The sequence below is a fragment of the Euprymna scolopes genome, chromosome 9 (assembly GCF_053919585.1).
Source record: "Euprymna scolopes isolate OS-2025 chromosome 9, ASM5391958v1, whole genome shotgun sequence".
In the NCBI taxonomy this organism is placed as follows: Eukaryota; Metazoa; Mollusca; class Cephalopoda; order Sepiida; family Sepiolidae; genus Euprymna; species Euprymna scolopes.
Window position 1 is genome coordinate 46,328,582 of NC_136490.1, and position 21,697 is coordinate 46,350,278.

General features: G+C 32.8%; 1 pseudogene; it reads left to right on the forward strand.

Annotated features, from left to right (window-relative positions):
- Window positions 1-1,378: 1,378 nt before the first annotated feature.
- Window positions 1,379-1,535, forward strand: LOC145285354 (U2 spliceosomal RNA; annotated as a pseudogene).
- The last annotated feature ends 20,162 nt before the right edge of the window (window positions 1,536-21,697 follow it).

Consider the following 21,697-nt stretch of genomic DNA (forward strand, 5'->3'; position numbering starts at 1 on the left):
ACAACAGAGAGAGAGAGAGAGAGAGAGAAAGAGAGAGAGAGAGAGAATGAGATGTGTGACGTTCATCAGTTGTTCTGTATCAAAGAACCAACATGTTCTCAACATAGCGTTTTACTGATGCTTAAATTAGAAGAATCGATATTCTCCAAATCTTCTTGCAAAGTCTGCAAGCCTCGGATGTTATTTTTTTGTGTGTATTCTGACTATTTTGCATCCATGCAGATTAAAATCGATGGGAAAACGGAAAGCTGCTACGATACATAGATAAAATCAAAGAAAACTCCGTGAAGGTTATTAGTCATGCTTGATTTTATTATCAAACTGTACTAGCAGAAAATGTTTGCAAAAATACATATTAATAAGGAAAAAACAAAAAACAAAAAAGAGAAAACGTTTTATTTAATTTTTTTTCTTAAACATACAGAATCAAAATCTTTAGAGATTAAAATCTTCGAAATAGAATGCTTTTATATAGATTAAATAAATTCTAGAAGTATTTATTCATGAAAATAAGATTTATTCTATAATTATTGAATGTCGTAATAATCTGCAACCGTGTAGGTTTTTCCAGCCTTTCTGAAAAGTCTCACAGTCTAATAATAATGCTGATTGTAAGAAAATATACAAATAAATAATTACAAAGATAAATAAGAAATAATTAATACTTAGTGCGAACTTTCTAAGGCAATGCAAAATAGTGTAGATTATAAACTAAATGCGAGAGAATAGGGAACGCTCTAGGTGAATAAAGTTCTCTATAAAAAATGGACTATGTTTGTTTCGGCTGGCACAATATGATAATTTTTTAATGTCCGTAATTGTTATTGCATGATGAAGTTTTCTGTTTAAAAACAGATAGAAGATAATCTAAGTAAGACTGAGCCTCAGTGTTAACGTATGTGCAAAATTAAATGCGTGTATATTAGCGTATATCAAGAAGAGAGTCTGTGTAAGAATTTGTGTGCAACAGTGTTCAATGCACTGTGTCTATATGCTGCTCTATTCTTAGTATTGCATTAAAGTTTATTGTTGCGTATGCCGAAGACATTCTAGTAGGAAGCCAGATTGTTTATAAGAAATTACGCACTTGCGTCGACTGTTGAGCACAAAATAAGAGACATGTGAGTGTTTTGGTTTTTATAATAAGCGCTATTTTACGGAGCGGATACTATTTTATCTGTGATGGCCTGTCGATTCCCGTTGATTTCGGCAATTTTATTCAATCGATAGTTAATACAAAAAACATCATGCACTCTTCTTCTTCTTCTTCTTCTTCTTCTTCTTCTTCTTCTTCTTCTAAATCAGTATTGACAAGGTTATGTATAAAATTATCAATGTCCTAGCTCAGAATTTTGCCTGAATTTCTTTTCACATTGTTTTCAATTCTTGGCCTTTTGGTCAAGATCAAAGTGTAGTATCTGTTCTTCAGATGCTGCACTTCTATTTCTTGTTCTCTTTCGGTGGAGGAGAAATCCTTCACGACTGAGACAATTTTTATTGTTGTACCTTTTCTCCACGTTAAAAAACGACCCTGGTGTCTAACTCTGTCCCGTGGGGAGGCATAGTAAATAGGTACAATCACTATTTCTTTCACTCAAACATTAATTACTCTCTGGTTAGCAAAACTTATTTTTACTAATGGCTCATTATTCCTGTATAATAAAAACCAATCGAACATAAACATATATCAGGCGTATGATTGGCCAGTTGTATTAATAAATTATAGTATTAGACGATATAGGAGGCTAAATGAAATGGACGCTATCTTTATATATATATATATATATATATATATATATATATATATATATATATATATATATATATATATATATTTGTTTACTGATTTTTGGGAAAGAATTTCAACAAAGTGCTCGATTACAAAGAAAAACTTCTTTTTCGATATAAGAGCTTAATATGTATATATTTAATAGTACAGAAGTTCAGAAAAACATTGGTACCGTCGGTTTCAAGCCCAGCATAAAGGGGACCAGTTAATGTTAAAACGTAAATGATGTTAGGCTCTCGTCAGCCATGTCGTTTCTGTCTGAGGAAATATATATATATATATATATATATATATATATATATATATATATATATATATATATATATATATACATGCTAATCAATGACAAATATTTGATAATACTGGATTAAAAAGAAAGGAGTATGCAGTATTACACAGGGACACAATCTTGGTATAGTGTTTACCAAGCATGGCAAATAGAAGAAAAATTAATTAGTTGCTAGAAAAGTTAGTTTTTGTGCAAAACAGACGATAAAAGCAAAGTGCGTTATTTAGTTCTGGGTACGGAGCGAAAATATTCTTGCAAATGTCAGTTATTGAAGCATAGTCGAACACTGCAAATTAAAATGGGGATACATTAGAGAAAGATAAAAGACTTGTCTTTTTTTAAGAAAAAAAGTTGTAGAGAACAGAAGATATTATTCCTTACACGATTCCAAAATCGGTTTTGTACTCCTTAGAGACAAAAAGAGTGATTGATATGGTAGCAGTAGACCATCTCATGTTGTTCCGACTGCTCTATATGTTGACGAGAGCAGCGGGAGTTAAATTGTTAGGTACGTTCTTAGTGAGAAAATGATTCAATTATGTTTATTGCAATCTTTGGAATAAACGGGATGTATGTCTGAATCAATAATTTATATTTTTCGCCTATATAAACATTTTACTCATGGTTACATAATATTAGACTGTATTAGTTTTCTAAATATATAAATAACAAATATAGGTTTCATCGATCATCCGTATGAATATATAAATGTACATATGCCGATACTTGTGGAAATTTATATTGAAATTTGATGGAGCAACGTAGTTTAAACAACGGAAGTCGCTTTCCTGCTGGGAAAACTTGTGAAAGGCAACACTACTCAGCTTATGGGGTTTAATATCTAAAACAAGACGGACGTTTGTTTAAATGTTCTGGAGTTAGTTACTTGTTCCTTACTGCGATGGACATTTTGTGCAGTAAACTTGTAATAGAAAGGCCATTCCTTGGTGGATAATATAGAGTAAAAATATTTTAAAAAAATACCCTGATAAATGGTATGATGCATCCTTCAGCACACGTTGGCTAAAACAAAATGAGGCATGTGTGCTACAATATTTTACTGACAATTTATATAACAGAGACGCATTTATAAACACACGTCGGACATAGTTCATATTTGTCTACTTTGCGAGGCTTCGTACGCAGTCTTATAGACGACTTATTTTAATGATGCCTTATTAGTTAAAAAAAAAAAAAGCTACATTTTGATGTTAGACTATGCAAACGTGTAACAGAATTGTAAAACAATATTAATTAGGCTGTGACTGTCATATCTGATTAAAATAGTATATGTCTGTGTGTATTATTATCAAGCCGAATTATTATCCAAGAGCAACGAAGAACAAATATATCATTTGGGCCATCCGTAACTAAAAAACAATGTGTAGAATCTCGTAGACGTTATTATTAGACAAGGTCACTGTTTAGAAGACATGGAGAAGAACTCCATATTGTTGTAACTATGAATGATGTATCAAAATAACTTCTGATATATTTTAAACTAGCGGAGGGGGGGGCTGGCTTTATCCGGTCGTAAAATACGCTTAAATATAATATTTTTATTCGTCCAGATTTCGTGTATATACTAATAGAATCGTGATTTGAAAAGCAAAAAAAAAAAAAAATGTATTTGGATATCATCAGCTGGAATCAAAACTGGAAGCAAAACTGTATCATTCAAAGCTGGGGACGTTACTACTATACTAATGTGATATGCATATGCACTGATTAACAATAAACTAAGATTAATGTACAAAATGTATGACGATTTTTAAATTTTGACCTATTTTGACCCCTTAAAATCTATTTTAACCGACTAAAGACTAATAAAAGAACGGTCTATAAAAAAATTCTATCATTTGAGGTCCCTAGAACCGCTCTGCGATCTTTAGTTTTAGAAGAGATGGAGTTTGAAAATATGGAGGCAGACGGAGAGGGAGTTGGCATTTTATATATTATTATTATTATTATTATTATTATTATTATTATTATTATTATTATTATTATCAGACCGAATTAGTGTTAAGGATTCATCAAGGGAATATGTATGTTATTTGAGGATCTCGTAACTAAGGGAATCCAATGATGGTAAATAAATATACATAAGAATTATCATTAGACTAAACTAATCTATATCCATATATCTATAAGAGTTAAATAGTCTGTGTATGTGTCTTTGTGTGTCCATTTCCCTATCAAGCTACTCTGTCAATTTTGATTCTACAGGCTCGAGACTTGACATAAGGGCTAGTGAGAGTTGAGAAAATTTTTTTTAATCGGTTTTCAGCAAGAAATTTTGCTTTCACGGGGGCAATGTTCAACGATTTGACCTTTGATAACTCTACCAAACTCCTCGACCAATTTACATAAAAGGTATTCCGACATTCAACAAGCTTTTCAGTCAGGTTTTGGGCCAAGATTTGGCTGTCTGGAGGTTAAACTTGAAAGAGTTGACCTTTACAGACTCTACCACACTCCTCTGCTAATTTTTGTCAAAACACATTTAATTTCAGATGTAGGTTACCTGAACATGAGTCAAACTTTGTAATATTTATATACGTATGCATATAAATTTATGAACAGAATATAGGACTCGAGCAAAGCCGGGATGAACTGCAAGTTTAAAAATAAAATACCGGAGAACATTAGTTTATTCGATTCATACATAACTATGAACATGATATTTTCCAAAGTATCTGTTAGTAAGAGTTATTATAAAAATTAATGGATACATACTATACAGGAGGGGAATTTATGTGGACCAGCCGTAATTATTTAGGACTGAATTTTCTAAAAGAAAAAAAATTATGTGTAGTTTTTATCAAGTGTATACGGACCATTCATAACTATAAAATCTTATTTTCATAAATGTCTGACAAATTGAGAATAAGCATCTGAGAACTATAAAAGGCAGATCTTGTCTTCAGCAGACATGTAGTGTGTTACGTTTTCGTCTACGAGAGATCAAGAAGCTAAATAATTCAAATGTCCTTTTATACACACATGCGCCGTCTTTTTATCCCCTGCATCATTGGTTCTTTTAATCGCCACGAGAAGCCGTGTCATCTAGTGGATGTCGCTCTCCTTTCCTGTTTATTTAGATGAATGAACCACTCATGCACGAAATACACAAGGAAACGTTGGTGAGTTCTTCAGGATTTTATTTGAGAACATTTATTTCGGAGTGAAAGAGAGAGACTAAGTAATAAAATTTATGTCATATCTGAATTTTTGAGACGAGGATTGGTTATTCGCATTATTTGGATTCATCGGACTACTGCTCTCATCTTTAGTGTGATTTTCACAATGTTTTGGTCGATGTAACCTCCGGCCTTCTTTAGGTTATTACTCTAACCATTGCGCCACGGGTCGTTGCGGACACAATATCCCGTAACGCAGTGGTTAGTGTATTTTGAAAAAGCAATTGTAAAAAGTGATATTCTCCTGAAGGTGGATGGTTCAATTCTCAGTGTAGGCGACCGAAAAATACAATTGCGAATTACTTAGGGCCTCTAACCAATCATGGCTGCCGGAACAAGAACATCCTACCCCCGTGAAGTAAATAAAGGGTTCCACTTGAATGTCCGCCCAATTTCCCCAGTGCGACAGAAACATTTCTGAGTTTGAAAAGAAAACACCTGAAGAAGGTCGGAGGTTAAATCGACCGAAATGTAGTGGAAATGGCACTCAAAATGAGAGCAGTAGTCCGATGCATCCAAATCATTCTAAATTTTTATATTTCTTAACGTTTTCTACTCTGAAAACTGAGAGACACAAATAGACGCCGAAGTGATATTCGACATATTATTTATATTATTGGACCATCACATCCCCACGGCTTCGAGAGTGAGACTGATTATGGTCCCTCCTACCCTAAAACATAACGTTTTTCATATTTTGATCGTTCAAGTATGTGTTGTCGAGGGAGTCATAGCTGCCAACTTCTTCCTCAAATCACTGTATCTGGGTAAGATTCTGGTTGCAGCTAGATTATCCTGGCATGTACTAAAAACAAACACACGAACAACTCAGGCTAGTAAACCCAATCGCTACATAGTGTCGTAGGGTTCATACTATGCAACGTAGGGGAATTATATTGTTCGAGTCATTCTGAACTATAGGTCTGCGAATTTCGTAAGAAAGTATGTGTAGTCGTAATTTATAGACGATTCAGATGCAATAATATCCTCTGAACTACGTGGCTATATTGTTAATGTTAGAATTCTTTCTGGAATGACGCTGTGTACTCACAGGTGAGATCACGGGATGGTTGACAACGATCAAAGTGGTAGTATTTATGTTGAATGTACTTAATTCGAACTTGAAAAATAAAATTTGTTAGTCAGTGTCGTTAATCACTAAGCCATTGTAATCTCCCATGATTCAATAATTACAATTTGAGGCTCTTCGGGCTATCTACATACGTTACATTTCACTTTGATGGTGAAACGATGATGAGTATGGCCGAGTCGTCAATTTCGTTTAAGTCTGTTTAATTTTTTTAAAATACTTAAAAACTCATCGGTCGAATAGAGAACACGCGCAGTTGGTTATAGAAATATTCGCTATTTATTTCTGTGCATTTAAGATTTTAACATGAAGATTCCGCACGTGACTCTTTGTCACGTTTTCTTGCCAAATGTCTTGGTTAACCTCCTATTGGGGGTATTGTATGCAACACATACTATTCTGCTTATGTGCTTCCTTAGTTAGTTCTTATGTTACGCTTTGAAAAAGAAGTAATTTTTGAAAGCAAAACTGCTTCAAACAGACCAGAAGGGCGAAATGTGGCTTTAAAAGTCCAATATGGCAACCATGGACAAGAATATGAGTGTGACCTTAGTTTGATGTAGCCTCGTTCTCAGATATTATTATATTAATAACATATGTCAATTGTCGTAATAGTGTGAGACAAGAAACTCGTTGTGATTTCAATGTATAGCAGTTTCCCACGGAAGAATATAATCAGTGAAACTTTACATAAAATATGGATCATGAAAAAGAAACAGAACACAAAGAAAACATTGTCTGCCATGAGATGCAGGACTAAAAGACTAACGCCCGAAAGTATCCTGTACCTCTATAAGGCCACCATTCGCCCATGTATGGAGTATTGTTGTTATATTTAGGCTGGTGCATCTGATACTAGTCTTTCACTCATAGACAAGGTTCAAAAGAGAGTCACCAACCTGATAGGTCCTGAACTGTCATCTAAGTTTCGGTCTCTGTCCCATCGATGAAATGTAGCATTCGCCTGCCTGTTCTACAAGTAATTTAACGGTGAATGCTCCGACGAACTGCAAACTCTCGTATCCCCTCGACGTAACTACCCCCGACAAACCTGACAAGCAGCAAAATCCCACGTCTTCACAGTTGAGATCCCAAGATGTAAGAGAGCCTTCTACTCCAATATTTTCTTCCCCAGAACCGCTAGACTTTGGAATTCACTTCCGTGTTCCTGCTTCCACAACTGTACTGACATGCAGAAGTTCAAGTGTAACATGAACCGACATCTTGCTGTCCAACTCCCTACATAGCACCCCTGTAATTTATGTCCCTGATAGTAGCCCCCTACATCAAAGTCGCAATGTGCCTTGTTTGGGGTGAAAATGTAATATATTTTTTTAAAAAATAAAAATTACCTTCATGTCTGATTTTATTTGTATTGAACTATGTAACACAATATTACTTTCTGTGTATTTACTAGTACTTATTAATTTATCGCATTTTGGATCAGTTCTATGTATACAATAGGCACTATTTTCATAGAAATTATCATAAACACATATTTGCTGCGAGTTATTTTATTTTCCGTCCAAATCACTAATATTTTGCGCTATCTAGAAAAATAAAAAATTGGTGATTAAATATATTAATGAAATTCATATCGCTCATTATAGTACTATAATAATTTATGCCAAATGCCCGCCGATATTTGTAAGTTATTTTAAACTGACCTTATTTTAAGGATATATGATTAGCGTTTGCTTTTTGCGCCACTTGTAGCAATAGAAGCTAGATTATCCTAAATAATCATCAGTAAATGTTAAAGATAGCGGCCAAAGCATGAAACATTCAGTATTAAAACTTTAAAAACAGTGTTATGTTGGTGTTTATTTTAATATCAATAAATGATTAAAAGTGAATTCTGCATTATGTATGTAAATTGAGTAAAACATTGGAAATGCATCGGAATTACGTGAATTAGGGAAATAAAATAAAGATGGCGACCAGATCCGTTCTAATATGGTCTGAATTCACTTAGTCATATTATGCTAACACATTTTCAGCGTGCTTTTCTCAAGATTATATGCGGAATATTAACTTGATTTTTACTCGAAATGATTGTTCATCTAGAAATATAAAAGAAAGACGAAAATAAAACAGTTTGTCATTGTTATACGTTTTGTTTTCCCTTCATTCTGGCAGCGAACGTAAACGTGTACTCGAATTGTTATAGTCTTCACTATATGTCAAAGCCACGTTTAATTTCCCCCAAATCTGTTCGTATGAATTACTATTGATATCAAACTAAATAAAACTTATATAGACAAAACGGACAATTATATTTGGACCACATGCAACTATAAAACCCTGAGTATCCCAAATATCTTCTTATTTCCTTATTAGAGGATTGTTTAGAAAAAAAAAACGAAATAAAACAAATTGTTTAATCGGTAAAAGGTACATTCTCATACATACATGATTTAAGTAATATCTAAGCACCAGACAAACGCAAACGTTGATTTGCAATAAACGTGTACATATTAAACCTACTGGCCGTTAAAATGTGGTAATTTATTCCCAGTCTAGCAGAAAAGCCCGACGTTGTACTTGAATTACACATTATTTAATTTGAATATGCACATAAATCTCATGATTTTGTTTGCTTGGCTTGGTCAACGTTGAGCGGAGGGTGTTCCCGTACAATCTTCATCCCAAAGTCATATTCAAGACCGTTTGATGAAAGCTGATATATTATTACCTCTAGGGTAATGTATTACATATATCGCTCGATATTGAGCTAGGTGAGACTAGATGTTCTAAGTATTAACTCTGTATTATCTTAGATATCTTCGACTGACCACTATTCATTTGCTAGTTGGTTTGCAATATTGTATAACAACTGGTAAGAAATTCCGAAGTTATCTTGGATTTTATAATAGCTTGGAATATTATATTACAACTGGCAAAAATAGGATTTTATAAATAAAGAACGATTTTTTTTCCTTTTATTAAAATCTTATAACACCATATTCTTGTGCATTGGTATGTATTGCATTTTTAGTAAATTCAAATATCTGGATTGTACACAATAATCAACACAGTATTGATTCACTTATAAGGAATTTTATTAAAAGTTACGTTCATTAAAACATGCCTCAGTAAATGTATTTTTACTCTCCACCCCGTTTGCCGCTTTACGGGTAAGAATAAAATATATATTTACCTTGTGTCCCAAGACCTGCATAAATATATATGCATACGTGTAAAACACACACACACACACACACACACACACACACACACACACACACACACACACACACACACACACACATATATATATATATATATATATATATATATATATATATATATATATATATATATATATACTTCCGAAGAGATTTATCCAACAATCAGCTGGTATGAAACCCTGTGATTATAAGATTTACAGAATGTTATTGGTCGTAATATTCTATGTATTATTCCATCTAAATCTGAATTGCTCAATATACAGTATAGAGCAAATAAAGCAAATTATGGTGAATCAATGAAATTAAAAAAAACAAAACTTTATTCAAATCAAGGATTTTTTTATTATTCCAAGTAAGACAAAGAATATTTTAGAAATTTTATCTCCTTATCCTATAGGGTTTCCATGCCTACCATCTCTTCAGAGAAGAAAATATAAGCAAATGGATATAACGGTATTCACCCTATTTGCTAAAGTCAGTCAGACATGGAAAATCATAATCAAAAATTGATTAAATAGAAGCCACATAGCAGGGGAAATTGAAGAAAAGATATAAAGGTTTAGTTCAAAATTGCGCGGTAATTGCGCGGTAGAATCCAAGGTAACAGTCCTTTAAAGCAGTGAGGTAATGAAATCCAAACTGTATATTATGTAATCCACATCATAGAGTAGAAATAATAAATAATTCTTCTTTATAGGCCGGTGAAAAGATTTTTAAGGTCTGGTTGGAACTTATTATTAAAGATCTTAGTATTACTGGAATTAAACGTTAGTGAGATAGAATAGGTAGAAAGGGCTAGTGGAGGGGAGAGAAATTTAAAATGATGAGATGGGTGGGAGGGGAAGACATATATATATATGTGGTAAACATGGTCTGAGGTTCGATCCCTAGAAACAGTTGAACTACGCTGACGAGAGTTAATGACCTCTAAAGACGCGTGTACGTAGATTACTGTTTTAAAAATAATAAAATAAATAAAAATGTTATATACGTCCAAATTAAAAAGGGCGACTTTCTAAGTAAATAAAAAAATGAGCTCCGAGGCGGAGACAATATTAACCGTATGTATCGCTTGAAAAAACAACAATAACAAAATCTCTCTCTCTCTCTCTCTCTCTCTCTCTCTCTCTCTCTCTCTCTCTCTCTATATATATATATATATATATATATATATATATATATATATATATATATATATAGCAGAGAGTGACATCTATAGACAAGTTCAAACACGCTATAAAATGATGGATATCCGTTTTGGTAGGTCAGCTTTGTCTTACTTGGAATAATAAACAATCCTTGATTTAAATAAAGGTTTTTTTTAATTTCATTGAATCCCTATAATATATCACTATATATATATATATATATATATATATATATATATATATATATATATATATATATATATATATATATATATATATATATATATATATATATATATACATCACCGATTAAACTTTCTTTCGGGAATTCAGAATGCCTTTACTGTTTCTCAGTGATAATCCGTTGTTTCGTAGATTTATTACACACACACTCATGCACACACACACACACACACACACACACACACACACACACACACACACATATATATATATATATATATATATATATATATATATATATATATATATATATATATACTATAGAAAGAAATCCACTTATAGCTAAACAAAATTTATTGTAAAAAAACTATATAAAATATTGCTTTTAAATTTTAGACGTTATTCTCTTTTATTTTTGTAATCGTTTAGCAATTCTATTGTCAATTCGATCTGATAACGAAAAGATGAATATATTTTTGAGGTGAAGAATGAATTAAGTCAAAATTCTAAAAGATACAGGGGAATAACAAAAGTTATAATTCCCATATTTTATTCTATTAGAATAGATCAGAGAGCATTGCAAGATAGATTGTCATGATGAATGAACTTGTACATTCATCACCCGAAAGTTTCATCTCTCTCTTGTAAATATTGACGGTGTAAGACTTGAAGAAAGCAACCCCTGTCATGGATGTGCGTTAGAAAGCTATATATATATATATATATATATATATATATATATATATAGCTTTCTAACGCACATCCATGACAGGGGTTGTGTGTGTATATATATATATATATATATATATATATATATATATATATATATATATATATATATATATATATATATATAAATATATATATATATGTGCATGTGTGTGCGTTGTGTGTGTGTGTGTATGTAAGGTAATTTGTCTTTGTGTGTATCGAAAGTCGATAGTCTAAAATCTCCATGTAAAGAAGAAATAGTCCGATTTTGATCAAATTTTACACATGCATATCAAAAATGGATTCGATAATTTTAACACCTCTGCCAGGAGTATAATAGCAAAATGAGAGTTTTCTGATAAGACACAGTCGGTATTTGTCGGACCCATCTATTAATAGCCATGAAGAAATCTTCATATAAGCTGAAATATTATGCACCGTTTGTGTTTATGTTTTTTTTTCCCCATATCTAATATTGTTTCACTTGTTTTTAGTGTCAATATATGACTATAATAAATTGCAGGTTCACTTAATGCCATAACCAGCAAATTCTAGCATTGCTGCAAATATAATTTGCTGATTTCTTTCTGTCCTCTGATGAAAAGAATAGCCAGAATAGCATTCTTTGAAACTCCACAGAAGAAGGACTTTGGAAATTTTTTTTTTTTTATATATTTTATTGTATAGTTCAACTTACAGTTTTAATTTTCTTTCCCTTATATATATATATATATATATATATATATATATATATATATATATATATAGATACACTGGCATCTTGAATATGCTTTTGTGTTCTTTTTAAACTTCCATACCACCAACGGACTTTATATAAACCGGATATAGCAACAACTTGGTTGCAAAATAAGTATAAAACGAGGTGAGGAATGATAGATGAATAAACAGTTAGACATTTCTCTACTAAAACATACCCGTCTATTTGGTTGTTTGTTTTTCATTTCTTTACTCTCATGATTCCTGCCCTTCCCGCATTGCTTTTGGCTTTTAAAACTTCCATATATGGAAGCTGAGACTTAGGAAATTAAAAATCGGTACATCACATACTCTACTCCAACATTATAGTACAGGTTGATTAAATGTTTAATCTTTAATTTGCTATATCGAACTATTCATACAGAAAAGCATTTTTTGTAAATGATTTTTTCATTCTCCTCAGTGATGCATTTGTAACGTTTTTATAACGGTCTCCTTGTAGTTTAATGACTCACCTCTTTGTAGACTTCGTCGCTAGGAACAGAAGAAATGAAATAAAAAACACATTTTGATTCACTTTATTTTTAACCAAAGCCATTATATATAGTATTTCCAACAAGGCATTATTCTAAATATTTAAACAGTCCATTTCGTCCTTCTTCGGCAACGTGTGACTTTTTAGTGACGTCCCTCACGTGTTTCGAAAACACACTTCTCTGAACACCGGCCTAGCGTCGAACATTTCTTTTTTGAAGACCGTTTTTCCGAACACCGCTTATCCGTGCACATGTGTCTTTTTGTCTCTGCAGTTGCCTCATTTCACTCAGCCGTTATGGTCATCTGCATATCTTTAACGACTCACCTCTGTGTAGACTTCGTCGCTAAGAACAGAAGAAAAAAATTAAAAAAAAAAAACACAATTTGAATCACTTTCTTTTTATCAATAGCCATTATTATATAGTATTTCCAACAAAGCATTTTTTCGAAATATTTAAACAGTTCATTCCTCCTCCAGCAACGTATAACATTTTTAGTGACGTCCCCTATGTGTCTCAAACAAATACTTCTCAGAACAATGGCCCAGCGTAAAACACATGCTTCTGTCGTTAGGTCTTTAACACCACTTTTCCGAACACCGCTTCTCCGAGCGTCGATTCTCCGTTCATATGCGTATTTTTTGTCTCTGCTGTTACGTGACTCCATGCAGCCGTTATGGCCATTTGCTTATCTTTAAGCTGCTGCTGCTGCTACCACCAGCGTCAGCGGATCTGTTACACCTTTAGCTATGCGAGAATGGTATACCTTTTTATATAAATAATAATAGACAAACCTATTTTAATACGCTTGTATTTCAAGAATGCCCCACAGAATGTTTTCAAATTAAACTTATTTGTGATCACATGTCTTGGAGTAGTGTTATATAGTTATTATTATTATTATTAGACGATACCACTTGTGCGCGTATGTTACGTGAGTTCTTATTAGTAATGATATGAGTCTTAGTGAGAGTTCTTGTCTTATTACATATGATGTTGTATCTTAGAGAGAGATGTATATGTAATGACATTTTATAACACAGACATATAATAACAATACAATTTACCTTTTTGTAGAAATCACAAACACAAAGATGAGCTTTATCCAAAACACATGGTGAATTTATTTAATACGACCGGTCGGGATTTCCTCATTAAGAACTCAAAGTTTCACATCTTAGTTTCTGAAGTGACGTCTCGCTTCAGACGTCCGCCTGTCTCTGTCTCCCCTGACTGTCTCTCTGACTGTCTCTCTGACTGTCTCTGACTCTCTCCACGACCAACTAACTCCCACCTCCTATATTGAGAAATCCATGCATCCCGGCCACGTGAGCAAAATTCACGTGTTTCAACATGCGCGACTTTGCACGTTTCCGACATTGATTTCCCAAAAACCTATTTTTCTTGTGTTGTTTCCACAAAGGAATTTAACCTACATATCTAATTTATTTAACCATATTTTATTATCCACATTCTTTTAACAATTGAATAGTTTATTTTTTATTTATTTCATCCGAATAAACAATTTACTGGACATTCCATTTAAACCTATTGTTCTTTAAAACTTATGTCCAGGTTTCGATTTCTGCTGTCTCTTATTTTCATTTTAACTAATCTCTCTATTTTTATACTTACATGAACAGGGGACAGCCCTTATCATGTAACAGTAGCACTCTGATAATTAACTTTATTTATGCTGCATGCAGGTCTTGCAAGATACCGATGGTCACAAATATTTTGTCGAACACAAGTCATTAAATAATACTGAAATCATTAGGTTCAATTATTATTAATATTTTATTGAACTTTATATTACAATTTATTATTTTACGGAAAACCTTTATACTCTTAGTTTTAGATGAAGTTGGTTTATACTTTTAGTTTTAGAAAAAAATAGGAAAGATACGTCATATGTCTACGTTCTTTTTCGTAAAACAAATTAATTTTATCCTATTTATTTAATCATTTATTTATTGAAAATTTTATCAAATTAATTTATTTTAATACAAACATATCATCTGTCGTCTTATTTTTAAAATAATTGTAACCTAAATGTTCTTCAATCTAATAAGTTGAATGCCACACATTGAACTGTATCTATTTAAATTGCACTCTTTTATTGGAGGGGATGGCATTTATTTATTTCAGAATAATTCATTTTAGAACTGCAAAAGTCGGATAATTTACCTTAGCGACATCAGATCAATCTCCATTCACTTATCAAACATTCCCATTTAATGTGCGTCAAAAGCGATACCACATGGACTGCCTTTGCGTAGCATCATAATAGAATAACATAAAAAAAACATGATGGTGTTCTCTCATCGCTTGAGAAGATGACCCTTATCATGCAATAGTATTGGGGGTCAATAGACCGATTCGAGCTCTGAAATGCTTCCCGCATGTTGGAACCCTGTTGAATGATTCTGTAGCAAAGATACTGACTGTTTTTTTCTTTTAAATGTATCGTTTCCGCTTACACTCTTCATTGCATGCGAATTATACAATTGTAGCCCCTTTTTGAGTTGCAGTACGCCCAAAACATCTGTCTCGGGTTAGGTTTTGGTATGAGTAAGATTACAAACTGAAATATTTGAGAGATAACTTCCGGTTGTCCTTGAACCGTTTCCGCCGTCCTCCTGCGGGTATTTTTCATTTGGACAGTTCACCGTAAAAGGAGCTGTTTTGGGAGCTTTGGAGCAGGCATGCAGCTTATACAGCTGCGTCCAAAACTAAGATACGAAATCTTAAAACCTAATATTTGTTATAAATAACACCTGTGAAAAGCTGGAAGTTTGACAACTGGTAGTCCTTATCATCCATAATAACATACTAAAATCTGAATCATTTGCAAAGTTTAGAAAAAGAATTATAACAATTGTTTGTTTATTTTCAAAATAGGAACGCCCAAACGTAAGGGACAAAATTGAGAAAAACAATGTAAACACCAAAAAATAAAAAACAAAAAAAAACATAAAAATGCATGTACAATCAATATTTAGTAAATGAGCCCTAGCTCTCAGTGACAGCTGCACATCTTCGACTACAAAAACGACTCAGTTCTTGACAATCCTCGATACTAATTTAAGACCATTTTTCTTGAAGCTTCATACACAAATCCTCCGTGTTAGTGGGATTTCCTTCCATAACTTTCACTCCTAAGATCTTCCAAAGATTGTCTATTGGATTTAAGTCAGGACTTTGCGGTGGCCAATCCATAATTACGAAATCTTGCTCGCTAACGTAAATCAATATCACCTTTGCCTTGTGACATGGGACATTATCTTGCATAAAGGTATCTCTATCGAACCCTGGATTCTGTATGACCGGCACAACATGATCTTGAACAATGTTTTTATAGATCTGCTCGTTTACACGAATTTGTAACCGGACAAGAGGCATTATTCCTTGGCTAGAAACCATTCCAAATACCATGAGGCTTCCACCCCCAAACTTGCCAGTTTTCTTAGTACACTTTGCACTTAATCTTTCACCAATACGTCTCTTTACATTGGTTTTCCATAATTTTCAAATAATTTAAAATTGCTTTCATCACTGACAAATACTTTTGTCAAATGTTCATATGTCCAAATTACATACCTGTTTGCAAACTCTAATCTCTTCTTCATATTCTTCGAACTAACAAGTGGTTTCACACCTGGGGTTCGATTAAACCGCCCTTTTTCTTGAAGACGTCTTCAAACAGTCTGTCTTGATACATTAACACACGAGGTGCTATTCATGACCTTTTAATGACATACGCTGCATTATTCTATCTTCTCTTGCCGAAGTTTTGCTGAGTCTGCCAGGTTTAAAAGCACTAACAATTTTACCAGTATCATTGTAGGATTTCAAGACTTTTGGAACGTTTCACTTTCTCTGTAATCTCTCTAATTGTGTGCTTTCCCTTGTGTCGCTTCACAATAGCTTATCTCACAAAGTAATCAAGTTTTCGACGTTTCGCCATGGTGCCGGCTGATGCAACGTTTACAAATTACTAAGTAATTCTTATTCTTTAGAGAAAATCAAAATATTTCAATATAACATACTTTTTACATTGGTTTTCTCATTTTTGCCCCCTTTTTTGGGGCGTTCCTAATTTTAAAATAAATAAATAATTGCTATAATTATTTTTCTATCCTTCGCAAATGATTCAAATTTCACTATGTTATTATTGATGATAACGACTACCAGTTGTCAAAATTCTAACAAATATTAGGTTTTTAAATTTTTGTATCTTAGTTTTGGACGCTATTAAATGATTTGCCCATCAAACCTGGCACAGCTGTGACATGGTATGTACGGAAGGAAGGTTTGACCGAGCTAAAACTTCTGTGTCTGGTATTTTGTCTTGTCGCTTGATTTTCAACAATATCAATCTTCAGTTTCTGGGTATGTCTGGCATATACAGTCCAAGTTCCCAAGCATATACGAGGATATTAAGTATCACAGCTTGATATATTGACCTTTACGTGCAAGCGAATTCCTCTACATTCCCACGCAGTGCTTCAGAGACGTCCAAAACATACAAATATATACGTTAACTGTCCGGTTTTGTGTGGTAGCGGATATTCAATTTAAAGATTTCTTCACGTGGATTAGTTTTCTCTTTCTTGCTAGCACGTTTACCTTTTTTTTCTCTTATCAGACTAACACAAGCCGTAAATAATTATCTGCATAATACCTCCTCATCTAAACTAATCCGATTTCCTATCACGGTGACCTGACAACTTACACTGCTGATCCGACTATATTAATCACATGTTAGCTTCACACTTTCAGATCAAACCTTTCTTGAATAATTTCATAATTTACATATTAATATTTGAGTTTAAGACTTGAACTGCACAAATGAATATGGAATAGCGCATGCATAATAATTGCAAAAATATAGAAGTTCTACGTATTAATTGGATTCTTAGGACTATTAATATCATCTTGAGTCTCATTTTCACATCGTTTCGGTCGGTGAAACCTCCTATATTCTGATGTATCGTCGAGTCGTTTGTAGAATTAGGATTCTGCACGAAACACATTATTTAATCTACAGGAGTAGCATGACTGGATAGATATCCTAAGCCATTAGCAATTGTATTTTAAATTGCCCACAGTAAGGTTTGCACCTTGAACGTTCAGAAAAGTGTTACTTTAACAATTGCTTTTTTCCAAGTACGCTAAGCATAAGCCCAGAGGTTCCTGCAGTGAAATCAAGTTTGAATTTAAGAAGCCATGAAAGTATTTTATTTCATGATGTAAATATCAGTATTTAGGACTACATATTATTAATATAACTTAACAGCAACACCCCCCCCTGAGATATCGGGTATGACTAGTCGTATATGGAGGGGAAAGAGAAAATATCTACTATTATGAGTCGAAGTAAAAATTATAGCAAGAAGAACGGTAGAGAGTAAGAAAGTTTAAAGACGCAGCTTATATGTTGGGTAAGGCTCAATTGCTAAGTATCCCCAGTATAAAAGTTAACACGATATAGGAACTTATCATTATAAATTTTAATATATGCAGTAATACGCAAGTAGTGATAATATTTATCCATCTATCCATCTATCTATCTATCTATCTATCTATCTATGTTTTTATCTAAGTCTTTTCTCTCTCTCTTTATATATATATATATCGATCTCTATCTATCATACTTTCCTTTTATCTACCTGTCTATCTACTTACATCCCTTTCTTCCTCTCTTTCTCTCTCTCTCTTTCTCTCTCTCTCTATATATATATATAAAATAAAATATATATATAGTGTGATATTATGTAGTAATAAATAGTGATATTCACATCCCGAAAATATATAGGTTAAATATTCCTAGGATTCATACTAGAATAGCCCACAACGACCTGTGTTGAAGAGTTTAGAGCAATTGGAACAAATCAGTTGTAATATAACTGTCCTCAGAATGTTCAATCCTCAGTGTGGGCGAGCTAAATACAATTGCGAATTACTCAGGACCTTCATCCAGTTATCTCTGACCAAAACGTTCGCATGTTACATCTATGGATTAAATAAAGTGTTCCGATCGAAATTCCGTAAAGATTCATGAGTTTGGCAGAAAGGGTTCAATATAATACTCCTGAAAAAGGGTTGGAACTTACATAGACCGAAACGTTGTCAACAGATGAGGAGTAGATGAAGATGAAAATAGTAGTCCGAAAAATCCAAGTAATACCAATGACGAAACCTTATCTATAGAATTCAGAAACGTAATTTGGGACTATAAATTCATGCAGCCACACTGTGAAGAAGTTGAATTTTGCAACATAATTGTAAATAGAATACAACTTTCTGTATACGAATCAGACAATTTATATTCTAGATAAACTGATGAGTTCTCAAGCAACGTAACAACTTTGTGTAAATCTTTATTATAGAGTATATCGTTTATATATACAAACTGCATCAATGACTGTATTGCAGATTAGTAAAATATAAATATTTCACTAAATATATGTCACAAAAAATTGTATATATAAGACTGTTTTAAGGTTAGTTATTTCCTAAAATTTTATTCAGATTCATGCGATATTCACAAAGTTATGACATTTCATTTTTTATCAAGGAATTTCTACTGTCCATCGGTTTATTGCTGTTCTCTTAAAATGTTGTATAAAGGCAAAAAATACAATGTCTAATCATGAGAACTCTCATGTTTATTATATTTTTCTATTAAAGATTAATAGAGAAAAGCACATCCTAGGTGCTAAGCCTCAAATAAATAAATTATTTATCGCCATATCAACCATATTATTTTGAAATAACTTTAAACAATATTTTCTCCTCCAAAGATGTCAATTGCTTTATTTGAAAAGGAGTTATGGTTCTGGCGACATCAACTACTTCCTCCACAGGGTATCCTCTGAAGTAAATTGCTCTCCTCCCTCATAAACACTTCTTTTCAATAAGATCCGGAGAACTCGGTGGCCAGCTAATGGAGGTTTCTGTAAAGAAGCCCATAGATTCAGGGAAGGCCGCAGTCGCCCTAGCAGAATGGGATAGTGCATTGTCAGGCATAGAAATCATCTGAAAGTTACCTGACAATGGTATGGCATCTAGCAATGGTAACAAATACCCTCTGGAACTCGGAATGGTCACACCAACTTATCCTCAATGATTCCCGCCCAAAACATGTTGCTTCCACCTCCTTGTTGGCGATGAACTCTGAAAGGCGTTGGAGTTCCATTCGAGTTCCAAACTTTGGCTCATCTATTCGGACCGTCAAGAGTAGCACGCGTCTCATCTGTACATAGGATACGTTGGGAATCCATTTTCATGTAATTCTGCGCCGAAGCTATTCGTTTTTCCCTATGTTGTTTGCTCAATGGAGGTGTTGGAATAGTTTTGACGTTCCTTACCATCTCATTCAACACATTACATCGGGCCTGCCTGGATCTTGGAGCGGTTCCAGCTCTTGGAAAAATGGAAGCACTTGTGCTGTTTGTGTTCCGGTTGACTTCCCTACGAATTTTCTGAATATCTGGATGTGAAAGGTTTCCCTACGATTTTTCCGAATATCACGATGTGAAAGGTTTTCTGTATATAGTGTTGAGGTTGTTCAGGAATGAAGCCAAAGTTCTTGGATTCTTTTTCAGCTCCATGGCTTAATCTTTGATGAACAATTCTCTGCGAATCCAGCAACAATCCTTTTCTTTTCGAAAACCGTTAATCTCCACCTCTTTGACATATTAAAAAGCTAGGGGCAGTATAAGTTACTTGATAATAAATAAAATATCATAACTTCGTGAATTTCGCATGGATTTGAATAACTCTTTGGAAAATAACTAAACTTCAAACAGCCATTTGATGATACAATTTTTATTTTTTGTGACTCATATTTAGTGAAATATTGACATTTTACTAATCTACAATAAAACGATTGACACGGTTTATATATATATATATATATATATATATATTTCTATCTCTCTCTCTATATATATATCTATATCTATCTATCTATCTATCTATCTATATATGTATGCATGCATGCATACTTTTGTATTAAATTCATCTTTGTAGTTTTTATTTTAAAGCACTGATCTGCTAAATCTAATATATATTTTGCAAACAACTTTCCTTAGAGTTGAAGGATTGCATTTTTAGAAACACCGCGAAATTAGGTATTTTCAGTTTTTCTATTAGACGATATATATATATATATATATATATATATATATATATATATATATATATATGTATATATATATAAATAAACATATATGTGTGTGTATATATATATATATATATATATATATATATATGTAGAAACATGAAACATAGAACTGTTTTAACATTGATTGATCAGTATAGACCTCTATGACAATACTTCTAATGTCATGTTAACAATATTTTTAAACTCTATTTATCAAATTATATATGCATATACATATACACAAATATGCCGATATATATATATATATATATATATATATATATATATATATATATATATATATATATATATATATATATCAGAGCGGAGTTATATAGAAAGATACATAAAAGTAGCTATACAGGGGATGGAGAATGATAAAGAAAAGCATGCAGATAGATGTATTGACAGACAGGCATAAGATAGTTTATAACTTCTTAATGTTCTAATCACTAAAAACTGTCTTTGATTTTCAATCTATTAACGGCCATTTTGTTGCCAGATACGAGCAATCTTTAATATGTTCAACAGTTCCCGCCAACGCTGATAAATAATGGCGTAAACTAAGCCGATTGAAAGGAAACTCTAATAACTTCCGTTATATTTTCATTCGACTGCCGATTTTGGAACGACATTGCACTGTCCATTTCCTTACTGCAATTACTTCATACAT